The sequence below is a fragment of the Hylobates moloch genome, unplaced genomic scaffold (assembly GCF_009828535.3).
Source record: "Hylobates moloch isolate HMO894 unplaced genomic scaffold, HMol_V3 SCAFFOLD_11, whole genome shotgun sequence".
Taxonomy (NCBI): Eukaryota; Metazoa; Chordata; class Mammalia; order Primates; family Hylobatidae; genus Hylobates; species Hylobates moloch.
Window position 1 is genome coordinate 25,800,601 of NW_026652286.1, and position 12,130 is coordinate 25,812,730.

The window sequence follows — 12,130 nt, forward strand, 5'->3', positions numbered from 1 at the left end:
TGGTACTGGTACCACAACAGAGACATAGATCAATGGAACAGAACAGAGCCATCAGAAATGATGCCGCTTATCTACAACTATCTGATCTTTGACAAACCTGACAAAAACAAGAAATGGGGAAAGGATTCCCTATTTAATCAATGGTGCTGGGAAAACTGGCTAGCCATATGTAGAAAGCTGAAACTGGATCCCTTCCTTACACCGTATACAAAAATTAATTCAAGATGGATTAAAGACTTAAATGTTAGACCTAAAACCATTAAAATCCTACAAGAAAACCTAGGCAATACCATTCAGGACATAGGTGTGGGCAAGGACTTCATGTCTAAAACACCAAAATAATGGCAACAAAAGCCAAAATTGACAAATGGGATCTAATTAAACTAAAGAGCTTCTGCACAGCAAAAGAAACTACCATCAGAGTGAACAAGCAACCTACAGAATGGGAGAAAATTTTTGCAACCTACTCATCTGACAAAGGACTAATATCCAGAATCTACAATGAACTCAAACAAATTTACAAGAAAAAAACAAACAACCCCATCAAAAAGTGGGCGAAGGACATGAACAGACACTTCTCAAAAGAAGACATTTATGCAGCCAAAAAACACATGAAAAAAGCTCATCATCACTGGCCATCAGAGAAATGCAAATCAAAACCACAGTGAGATACCATCTCACACCAGTTAGAATGGCAATCATTAAAAAGTCAGGAAACAACAGGTGCTGGAGAGGATGTGGAGAAATAGGAACACTTTTACACTGCTGGTGGGACTGTCAACTAGTTCAACCATTGTGGAAGTCAGTGTGGCGATTCCTCAGGGATCTAGAACTAGAAATACCATTTGACCCAGCCATCCCATTACTGGGTATATACCCAAAGGACTATAAATCATGCTGCTATAAAGACACATGCACACGTATGTTTATTGCGGCACTATTCACAATAGCAAAGACTTGGAACCAACCCAAATGTCCAACAACGATAGACTGGATTAAGAAAATGTGGCACATATACACCATGGAATACTATGCAGCCATAAAAAATGATGAGTTCATGTCCTTTGTAGGGACATGGATGAAACTGGAAAACATCATTCTCAGTAAACTATCGCAAGGACAAAAAACCAAACACCGCATGTTCTCACTCATAGGTGGGAATTGAACAATGAGAACTCATGGACACAGGAAGGGGAACATCACACTCTGGGTACTGTTGTGGGGTGGGGGGAGAGGGGAGGGACAGCATTAGGAGATATACGTAATGCTAAATGATGAGTTAATGGGTGCAGCAAAACAACATGGCACATGGATACATATGTAACAAACCTGCACATTGTGCACATATACCCTAAAACCTAAAGTATAATAATAAAAATTAAATAAATAAAATAAAATAAAAAGAAAGTAAAATCTTATTGAGCTAGAGCTCAATTAACTATGCCAGTTGTCTAGCTCTTTTTTTTTTTTCTTTCTGAACTATTCTTATCAAGAGAGGCAGATCTCAAGTAACAAGCTAACAATTAGGACAATTAAAGATAAAATAAGATTTTCTCAGTATCCAGGCTGTGTCCTGAGGTTGGGATGCATGTAGCCTAATATCCTGCATCTAAATTAACCATGAAATCACAGACATGTCCATTTATACTGTGAAGTCTCCACTCCCATTTGTGGTTTAGTTGAAGGAGGCAGCTGTGTGGTGGGTAAATAGCTAGGTATTGCTGCTGGATATTGTCACTCATACTTACTGTTTCAGTTTGCTCATCTATAAAATAAAGATATAATCACTGATCTCAAAGGGTTATCTTGAAGGTTAATTATTATGTTATTTTCAAAAATTTTTAACCTGTAAAATACTATCAATTTAATAATGGTTAACATTATTTCAGTATTTACTATGTATTGAGCTATTGTAAACATTATATACATATACACACACATACACACAGTATTTTGAATATATATTTATTTAATCTTCACAACAACTAGAGGTGGAGAAAAATATGAGGAAACTTAAACACAAAGGATTTTTATATGCATACAAGAATTATTATTATTCATTCAAAAATATTTGCTAAACACATACTTTGAGTCAAGTACTTGTCTTCTTTTATTTTTTCTGTTTTAACTCCTCCTCTCTTCTCTCCATCCTTTCTCTCCTCATCTCTTTTCCCCCTCATCTTTCTCCTCTTGTCTTTTCTTTCCCCTTTCTTTTTTCTTATTCTTCTCTTCTTCTTCAACTTCCTTCTTCAGATAATAGAGAAAGAATGGAAGACTCAGAGTCCAAAGACTGCAAAAGTTCTGGTGTTTTGTGACATTGAGAAGATCAGCATCTCCTTGATTTATTGTCTTTCACTTTATAGGTGATGCTAAGGATCAAATGATATGAAAAAGTATTTCCTACATTTAAAAATGTATACAAAGGTAAGGTATTGAAAATGTTACCATCGACACCACAACTGCTACTAAACAATGTCTAACATCTTTTCACGCCTGACATCCTGGGTCTATGATTCTCTATCTAACACAGCACAGAACTGATGCATTGGATGATGAGTTGGGGAACCATTCAATGTCAAACAAAGCAGAACAGCAGACTGGAGAGTGACCTTTAGTTAACCAGAAAATGACAGCAGCTAGGCCATGACTTGAACAATGAAGCTTATGAATGTTTTTAGTCTGCATTGAATACGTACTGATCTACCTAGGAACCTGATGCAATTGGAGAAGAGACAAACTGCTAAATATGAAAAGGTATTTAAGAGTTGTAATAGCAATTTGTCACATTCTATTAACTGAATGAAGATATGTACTCTTATCAGAAAAAAGAAATTAAGACTGTCTGCTCTGAAAGGGCAGAGAATAAGTCAATTAAACTTGCCCTGCGAAGCACTCATCTGTTCATATGGTTGCTGAATAAATGCTTATTGATGATAGGCATGAAGCAATTAGGAGTCAGAAGCATAGTGATAAGCCTTCCAAACATTGGTCTGAAAAATCTTTGGCCAAAATTCTAGCAGACTTAATGGATTTGTGAAAAGCTCTGGTGTTTTTCATTTAATTTAGCCACGATCATTAGTAAGCCTTGACTTTGTGGCTAGCATGGGGTAGGTGCTGGTGATACAGGAATGACTGCTGTTCTCACAAAGCTTTGTATTTTGCACATTAATTGTCCCTGTTATGATATAGAAGGGCTCTTATGTGGAGGAGAAAAACAGTCCCAACAGTGGTGGAGTTTGGAAATTAACTGGACAATAGAAGATCACTGGGTCAGAACAAGAACTGAAACCCAAAAGACCCATGAGAATCTTGCAACCTTTAATCCTCTCCAGGCTGATGGTTCATTGGAAGAACACATAGCAGAAGGGTGGTCACAGTTCTCCAATAATTTGAGCATCTGAGTCTCATCAATTGGAAGGATATGGGGAACAACCCCATTTCTATTGAATCATAAAAATTCTTCATGTGTGTTTGTATATATGAGGGAGGAAGAGAATTAAGACCATGTTTCCAAACTAGTACTCATAAAATGCTGTTATACACAATGTTAATTAGTAAGTCAAAAAGAAAAGGTTAAATGTTGAAAATATGTTATATCCATGCATTGCAGAGCTCCATAAAGACTTTAATATGCCTATGCATCTTATAAATCTCTAAGAAAAAGGAAAATCCGATTATAATGCCTGGGACCAAGGCTAGCCTTGAATCAAATCACTTAAGCCCTGGAACCAGTGACTGGTGACACAATTACCGCTGGAAATAAAAAGGCTGAAAGAATCATTCAAGCATTTTAGTGAGTTATTTGTATATGTCCTTACAATCTGAAGAAGTGCAATATGACTGCCAATTCTTCCTTATGCCCTCCAAATTCCCATACAAATGCTTTGTGTCACAATTTATTCCTTTGCATCATAAATCAAACTTTGAAACCCTATAGTTATAAAACTTCATTTAGTTGCCATGATGTGTCTGGTAGCCATCATCACAAGAGTATTAAGGGTTCAGTATGTGCACATACCTATGGATGTGTATGTGTCTGTGTGTGTGTGTGTGTGTTCTCTTTTCAGAAGATGGATTGTCAGCACAGTTCCCTGATATTGTGTGAGTGGTGAATGCCACAATGCACAGTCATTTATTGTACCTCAAACTGTTACTGGCATTAATAACTATAGAACTATGGCTGTATTTGTTGTGTCAGCCAGACATATTCTTGCTATTAACTTTTGAATAACAGCAGCGGCTCATCTAATGAAAACTAATGACTTTAAAACAAAGAACTCCAAATAATTTGATTCCACAGAGAAGCCAACAGCAGAAATGCAGGGGATCTTCTTCAAGTTCCTACTTTTCCTGCAGCACTAGTTCTGAATGACATTTTTAGCTGTATCTCTGTAGCAGTGTGGGAGACATAAAAATTAATTTGAATATCTTTTTTTTCCTTTCACCCCTAAGGTCTCTGGGGATCTGAGCAATGCATTTGAAATGGTTGATTATAACATTCTGTTGGATAAATTAACTTCCTAGTGTGTAATGCTTCAACTCAAAAATGGATCACAACATATGCAAACCTAATAATTTGAAAAGGCTGGGCAATTTTCCATTTTGTGTGTGTGTGTGGAGGAGAGGATAGGATATTTTTATTCCTCTTAGTAAGTTATGAGAAATAGGAAACAATCACATTCTCTGCTCAGTAGGAGGTTTTTTTTTTTTTTTTTCTTGCATTTGCAATGCCAATTCTAAATGTGCAGTTGCAAAATGGCATCTTGGCTTATAAGGCACACCACTGTGATTGTGTAGATTATAAAGTCATTTATTTATGCATCCATTTGTATACAGTCTTCATTGCTACAGCATCTGTGAGTCTGACATTACTTAAAAAACACAATTAAATTTGAATACCTCATACTGGAACCTTATTATAAGCTTGTTATTTCTCTTTCCTTAATTTCATTCCATTACTCCTCATTATAGTTTTCTATCATAAACAGTTCTTCAATTATTTTTCCCCCTGAGGAATTTACAACCAGAGATAAAACCATTCTTTCTTCCTTCCACTCCTATTTCAGTCTCCTGAACAGTGGCAATAGGGCCCAGGCAGCTCATACTATTTTCTAAGACACTCCTATAAACTCCTTAAAGACTGACGATCCTGCCCAGGTGAATGTAATTTATCTGTACCTAAATTCAGGGTAAAAACCAAAACAATGGTGGCAGTTATCTTAAGTTTTAATTGTTGCTAAAGTCCAGCAAAGTTGGTCTTTGTCTCTAAGACTGTTTCCTCGTCCATAAAATAGGCATTAGAAGTTTATTCTACCCATTTCACAGAGTAGATCCAATGTTTTTATTTAATAACCTGGAAGTGTGTTTTGAAATCATGGAATCTCACTCGATGTTAGAAAATATTACTACATAGTTACATAGTTAATGTTTATGGAGCTGTTGCTATGTGCCAGGCACGGTGCCAAACAATGTGTTCACATTCCTTCATTTTATCCTCCCAGTAACCCTTGAGGTAGGTAGTATTTTAATCCCCATTTACAGATGAGGAAAATAGGCACACAGAGGCAAACTAATCTTTCCAAGGTAAAAGCAAACAAACAAACAAACAAGCACACACTAGGAAGTAGCAGGGCTGGAACTGAATTACAGGTCTTTCTGACTTTGTAATATGACTCATAGTAGTAGAATTGGAAGCAGATTGAAGGTATGTGCCATCTATGATCTATGAGGTGGATCCTCTTGGGAGCCCTGAAAGGTAGTCAAAGTAAGAAAATTATTTACACTTGAGTAATGAAAAATGTGATGGTGAAATGAATCTTTGAGTGTGGGCTGGGTTTGGAAATATAGGATTGATAAAAATGTAATCCCAGCACTTTCAGAGGCCGAGACAGGCGGATCACCTGAGGTCAGGAGTTTAAGACCAGCCTGGCCAACATGGTGAAACCCCGTCTCTACTAAAAATACAAAAATTAGCTGGGCATGGTGGCAGACACCTGTAATCCCAGCTACTAGTGAGGCTGCAGCAGGAGAATCTCTTGAACCCAGGAGGCAAAGGTCGGAGTGAGCCGATATCACGCCACTACACTCCAGCCTGGGCGACAAGAGTGAGACTCTATCTCAAAAAAACAAACAAACAAAAAAATGGAAGGAGCAGCACCTCAACTGGGGGGAACAGTCAGGGATCTGTAGATGATTAAATTTTGCTGAAACAAAGGCTATTCAAAGGAGTCAAGTGGTAAGTCAGGTAGGCTGGGCTCATTAATAGAGAGATTTGAAAGACAAATTAGACATTCGGGATTTTCTCTGGTGGAATAAATTATGAATCCATTTTAGAGTTAATATTCCAAAAAATTAATACAAGAAGAAGAGGAGATGGAAAAAGGCTATAAGAAAGAGGGGGAAGAAAAGTAAGCAAAAGAAAAGGAAGAAGAAAAGAAAGAGTAGAGGAAGGAGGAAGAAAAGGAAGGGGAACAGAAAGATGAAGGAGGATGATACGAGCAACAACAAGGACAACAGCAACAAAAACAAATCTGGCACACATGGGGTTTGTTCTGGAAGAGAAATGAGATTCTATGCCTCCCCAATCCTACCCCCTTCCTGCAACCCCCCGCATTCACACACACAGATACAGGTAAACTCGTGCTGAAACACCCAAACTCCAAGCTGCTGATTGTTTTGCACTAAGGATACAGCCTCAGGTTAGGTGGCACTTTGATTTAAGAAGTCATTACTTGAGCATGTTTATTGGATAAAGGCATTTCTTGAAATCTTGGCTAGAGGACTTAAATGGCTGTACATAATGAAGTGTTAGGAACTTTAAGTTTATGTTTTATGCTGAGAGTGATGCATAATGGAAGTGATGTGTCTGCACATTCAGAAAAGAGAAGTTCTGGAGGAGTGCTTCCTGAGAGAAGGTAAACGCAATGTAGTGAGAAGCTATGGTCTACAAAGAGTGATAACTGGCAAACTAATTTCATGCAGATCTGATGTTCAATGTTCAGGTGTTTTCTGATTAATTCTATAATTCTACTTTGTTTTCCTTGATCTTCAATTAAACTCCACTTTGACAACTTAAGTGACTAACAATGAGAAAATATAGTGTGGAAGAGGGACAATGTATTCAAGTTTTGGAGCAAAGCAGACCAGAGAGTTGGAGCAGCTCTCAATCATGGCAGGGTGGCAGGGTCAGTCTGAGGGAGATCAAGAACTGAGCTAGAAGCTAAAATAATACTTAGGGTAGTAAACAAGCTATACCCTCCCCCACCCCAGGAGTTATCAAAAACCTGACAAGGCACTGGACTTCTTACATTTTGTGCACTGGGAGTCTGGAGTTCTTTTATTTAGATGCCAAATCAAGGGGGTCTCAGGATATTAGAGGATTCAGTCACATTTGGGAAATGTAAATAACACTTATGAGTGTTCCCTGTTCATTGCTGTATTTTTATTCATTTACTCTTCTGTAAACAGGAATTTAAATAGCTTTCTGGCCAGGAGCAGTGGCTCATGCTTGTAATCCCAGAACTTTGGGAAGCCAAGGCAGGAGGATCGCTTGAGCTCAGGAGTTTGAGACCAACCTGGGCAATATAGCGAGATTCCATCTCTACAAAAAATGTTTTTATAAGTACCTGGGCCTGGTGTTGTGAGCCTGTAGTTTCAGCTACTTGAAAGCCTGAATTGCTAGGAGTGCTTGAGTCCAGGGGGTCAAGGCTGTAGTAAGCTATATTCACACCACTGCATTCCAGCCTGGAGAACACAGCAAGATTCTGTCTCTAAAACAAAATTTTTGATAGCTTTTCTTTAGCATCAAGGATGTCCTATTGACTCTTGATTATTGATGAAAGCACTTCTCTCCTTCATATTATCATCAGCATTTCCCTCTGTTCCAAAGGGTAGGTTAGGCCACAGGATCACTGGCTAAGGCAGAAGGTATCCTGTTTCCACTTAGTATTGGAAATTTTTCTGACCAAAAACTATTTAATGTGTCTTATCTTTTGTTGATTTTCACATAGTATTTGGACAATTTTTACTGGAGCTTTTCTCCCTCATGAGAATAATTCCATATTTTTAACAAGTGTGCCAGTTTCATGGGTAGCAGATGTATTTATAATTTGGATATATTTCTGTAAAATCCTGTTTGAACATCAAAGCATGGGGTAAAAATACTTTTTTCTTGGCTTGATTTAAGCAAAAGGTCCTGACCAAAGGATGCCACAGAGGAGATGTTTGGCATAGACAGCAAATATCTAATTGCACACAAAACACAATATTTACATGTTGATTTACACCTTTTTAATGTCTGGAAGGTAGTCTTCACATCCTCATGAAAGATTTAATTATTTGGTTTATGTCAGGCTTAAATAGTCACTGAAATTCATAGCAATTAGAACTAATTTTCTTTTAGGAGTGCTCCTTGCAGTTTTCTCAAGATAAATCATCTGACCTCAAGGCACACAAAGATTAGTCCAAGAAAAGTATGAGTCTGAAGTAGCACAGCCTCAGCAAATGATGAGTCACAAGGACTATCTGAATTCACCACTCAGGGACTCAAGATCATATACAGCAAGGGGTTTGCTCAGTGTTGCAATGAGTGGCTGACCCAACCAGAGTAAGAACTTTTATTCCCAACTCCCAGGCTAGTGATGTGTTCATTACCACATTCTTCCCCTTTAGTAAGCCATTAGAGTCAGCTGGCATGCTTGAGCAATAAAAGCCCAGCTTTTCCTATGTCCATGTGAAGATCAACCTCCTTCCCTCAACCTTTCCCTTAGGTAGATGTTTTTCTGTCTTTTTTCTTTGTCATATTAATTTACCACAAGAGCATGTTTTTGTTTGTAAGTTATTAATAGTTTCTTGGTCAAGATCCTCCAGTGGCCATCCAATAGCTAGAGAAAAAAGTTTACTAATTTTATCCTAGTCCTCAGAGGTTCCTCAGAGGTGCCTATTATCTAGTAAGCTGGCAATTCAACTTTATTTTTTATTCATGAAAATAGCAGCTTCCATCATGGAGCACTTATTCAGCAACAGAAACTGGGTATCTACTATATCATTTAAACCTATGAAACAGGCAGTATTGTCATACTTATTTTTATAGATAAGAAACACTGCAGTGCTAGAGAAGTTAAATAACTGGCCCAAGGTTATTCAGTAGGCTTATCAGACTAGTCTAACTCCTCAGCTGCGGTCCTTCTTGTCTTCAGCCCATCTCACCTCTTCCATGTGGTCAAAATGCACACTTCCCCATCACATACTTGGCTTCTTTTCACATTTAGGCCTCTGCTCATCATTTACCACTCATCCAAATTGTCCCTCTTTATTTTCACTCCATATCCTTCTTTCAAGCCCTATATTAGTTCCCCATTGCTGCTGTAGCAAAATACCACAAACTTAGTGACTTAAAACAACATAAATGTGTTAGTTTATAGTTCTGAAAGTCAGAAGTCCCAAAATGCGTCTCATGAGGATAAAACCAAGGTACCCTCAGGGCTGCATTTCTTCTGGGGGCTCTAGGGGAAAGCCAGCTCCTCATCCTTCCCAGCAACTCGTTTCCTGCATTCCTTGCTGAGGGGCCTCATTCTGACCTTGGCTTCCATGCTCCAATCTCCTCTGACTCTCACTCTCCTGCCCCCCTCTCTCTTTAGAAGGATCTTTGTTAATGTATTGGGCCAACCTGGATAATTGAGGCAAACCTTCCCATCTTAAGAGCCTTAATAACAACTGAAAAATGAGTTTTCCATGTAAAGTAGTATGTTCACATGTTCCAGGAATTAAAGCATGGACAACTTTGTGGGGGGCATAATTATTCCCATCACAAAGACCAGTTCCAATGTCATCTCCCCTCTCAAGACTTCCCAAAAGGCTCAATTCTCAGGCTAGTTTATCCTATATCATATATCTTGATATATCCAAAAAAGATATATCCTATATCTTGTTGCTCATCTTAGTTTTTAAAAATTTGCCTTCCATTCATTTTGCACATTTGGAAATTAGGCTCCATTTGTTATGGGCTTGGACAGTTACAGCTGAAACCTTAGAGAGTATCCACTCCAGGGATGACAAATGAGTTTCATCTCAAATGTCATGTCCATGCACCTGGTAGAAGCAGTTCAAGGTTGTGTATTGGAAAGAATTTTAAAGCTCCTTCTGGTTTCAAAACAAAGAGGGCTGTGATCAATTACAATGTTTGCCATGAAGGCATAAAGAGAGGATAGCAGCTCGGGGACCACATGCTGGACAGTTTTACTCTTCTTTTTTTTTTTTTTTTTTTCCGAGACGGAGTCTCATTCTGTTACCCAGGCTGGAGTGCAGTGGCGCGATCTCGGCTCACTGCAAGCTCCGCCTCCTGGGTTCATGCCATTCTCCTGCCTCAGCCTCTCCCAGTAGCTGGGACTACAGGCGCCCGCCACCACGCCCAGCCAATTTTTTGTATTTTTAGTAGAGACGGGGTTTCACCGTGGTCTCGATCTCCTGACCTCGTGATCTGCCCGCCTCGGCCTCCCAAAGTGCTGGGATTACAAGCGTGAGCCACCGCGCCCGGCCTAGTTTTACTCTTCTTACCTATGTCTCTCATTTTGAAAATGAAGAAAGAAAAAGGAAGCTGGCTTTTACAAAAGGCCTACTATGTATCTGGCACTGTTTTGGTATATAACCCAGTTTAACTCCTTTGATTCTCATGAGTGTATAAATAGATGTCAGAAGTAGAAACTAGGTTTCTCAGAGTTTAAGGAACATGTTCAAGTGTCCAGTGGAAAAACGTGACATAAAGATATAGACTTAACCTAATTGCAAATCCAATTCTGTTCAGTATAATAAACTCGGAGATTAAATTACTTACACAGGCCACATGAAACCAGAAACAGAGCTGGTATTAGTAACTACCCTTCCCCCAAAAACACAGGACACATAGGTGGACACATGGCCACAATGCTGAATACTTAAACTGGAACTTTTATAAGAAATCCAAGGTACATAGTTGCTGCAACTAAAATGCACTGCGTCACAGAGCATAGGTTTCTGTATTTGTTTGACTGAACTCAGTGATCATAGGACATTATTTATTTTCCCTAAGTGAAAAACTGGCTGACTTTTTTGGTTTTGAGATATCATCCTCTTCTTTTCTCTACACCTGGGCCTTGGCTATATATATATATATATTCCTGTATATATATATACAGGAATATATATATATATATATTCCTGTAAATCAGACCTTCCTGCCTCCTCTGTCCCTGTCATCTGAATTAACATGCTTTACAAACTGTAGTTCTGATCGAGCTGTCAGAGACCAGTTACTTTAGCTCTCGTCTATTAGCACCCATGCTAAGGAAACATTCCCCCTAAGCCAAAAATTTTTTTCCTAAAGTGCCACTTGTTAATAAAACTTCTTGCAATTAGGGAAAACATGATTTCCCAGCTATGGATCATCTCACTGTCCTGCTTAAGATTTTCAATCACTTCCCATGTTTTTCTAGGGAAAAACCACCTTCTTTTTATTGGCCACAGAGCCTTCCTTGTCTTGAATGCTGTCACACCACTAACCTCATTCGTTCCTCTCTCCTTTGGCTCCCTCCCTTACCACCTTAGGCTCCTCCACTCTGCCTGCCTGCTTCTTTGTTGCTATCTGTCTTTTTGTCTGGCTCCTGGGTTTTTGCCATGCCTTAAATTACATTCCTTAGGTTGAATTCCCTTCCCTTGATGTCCACACAGGTGCTTGTGTGATTTTTTTTAAAATGCAAATCTGACCCTGTTATTTTCCTGTTCAAAATCCTTAGTGGCTTTCTTTCATCCAGATGAGTGGTTCTGAAGCCTGACTGATGTGTTACTTGTGTAGTTGTAGATCCAAGTCTCACCATTCAGTCCACACCAGAGCCACGATTTTTATTCAAAAGGTCTGAGGTGAGGTCAATAATAATTTCCAATGTCTTATGGATAATTCCAATGAACAACCAAGTCTACAGGAGAGGCCCAATCCTTTATCAGCACATATATAGACCTTCTGGTTTGGTCCCATCTAGATTTATATTTCATCACAATCTACATTAAACTTGACCCCCACCCTCACAGCACCAACCCGTCCCCAACACTGCTAGATTTTGGTCACTCCAACTTAATCATGGTTTTCTGCACATTGAAT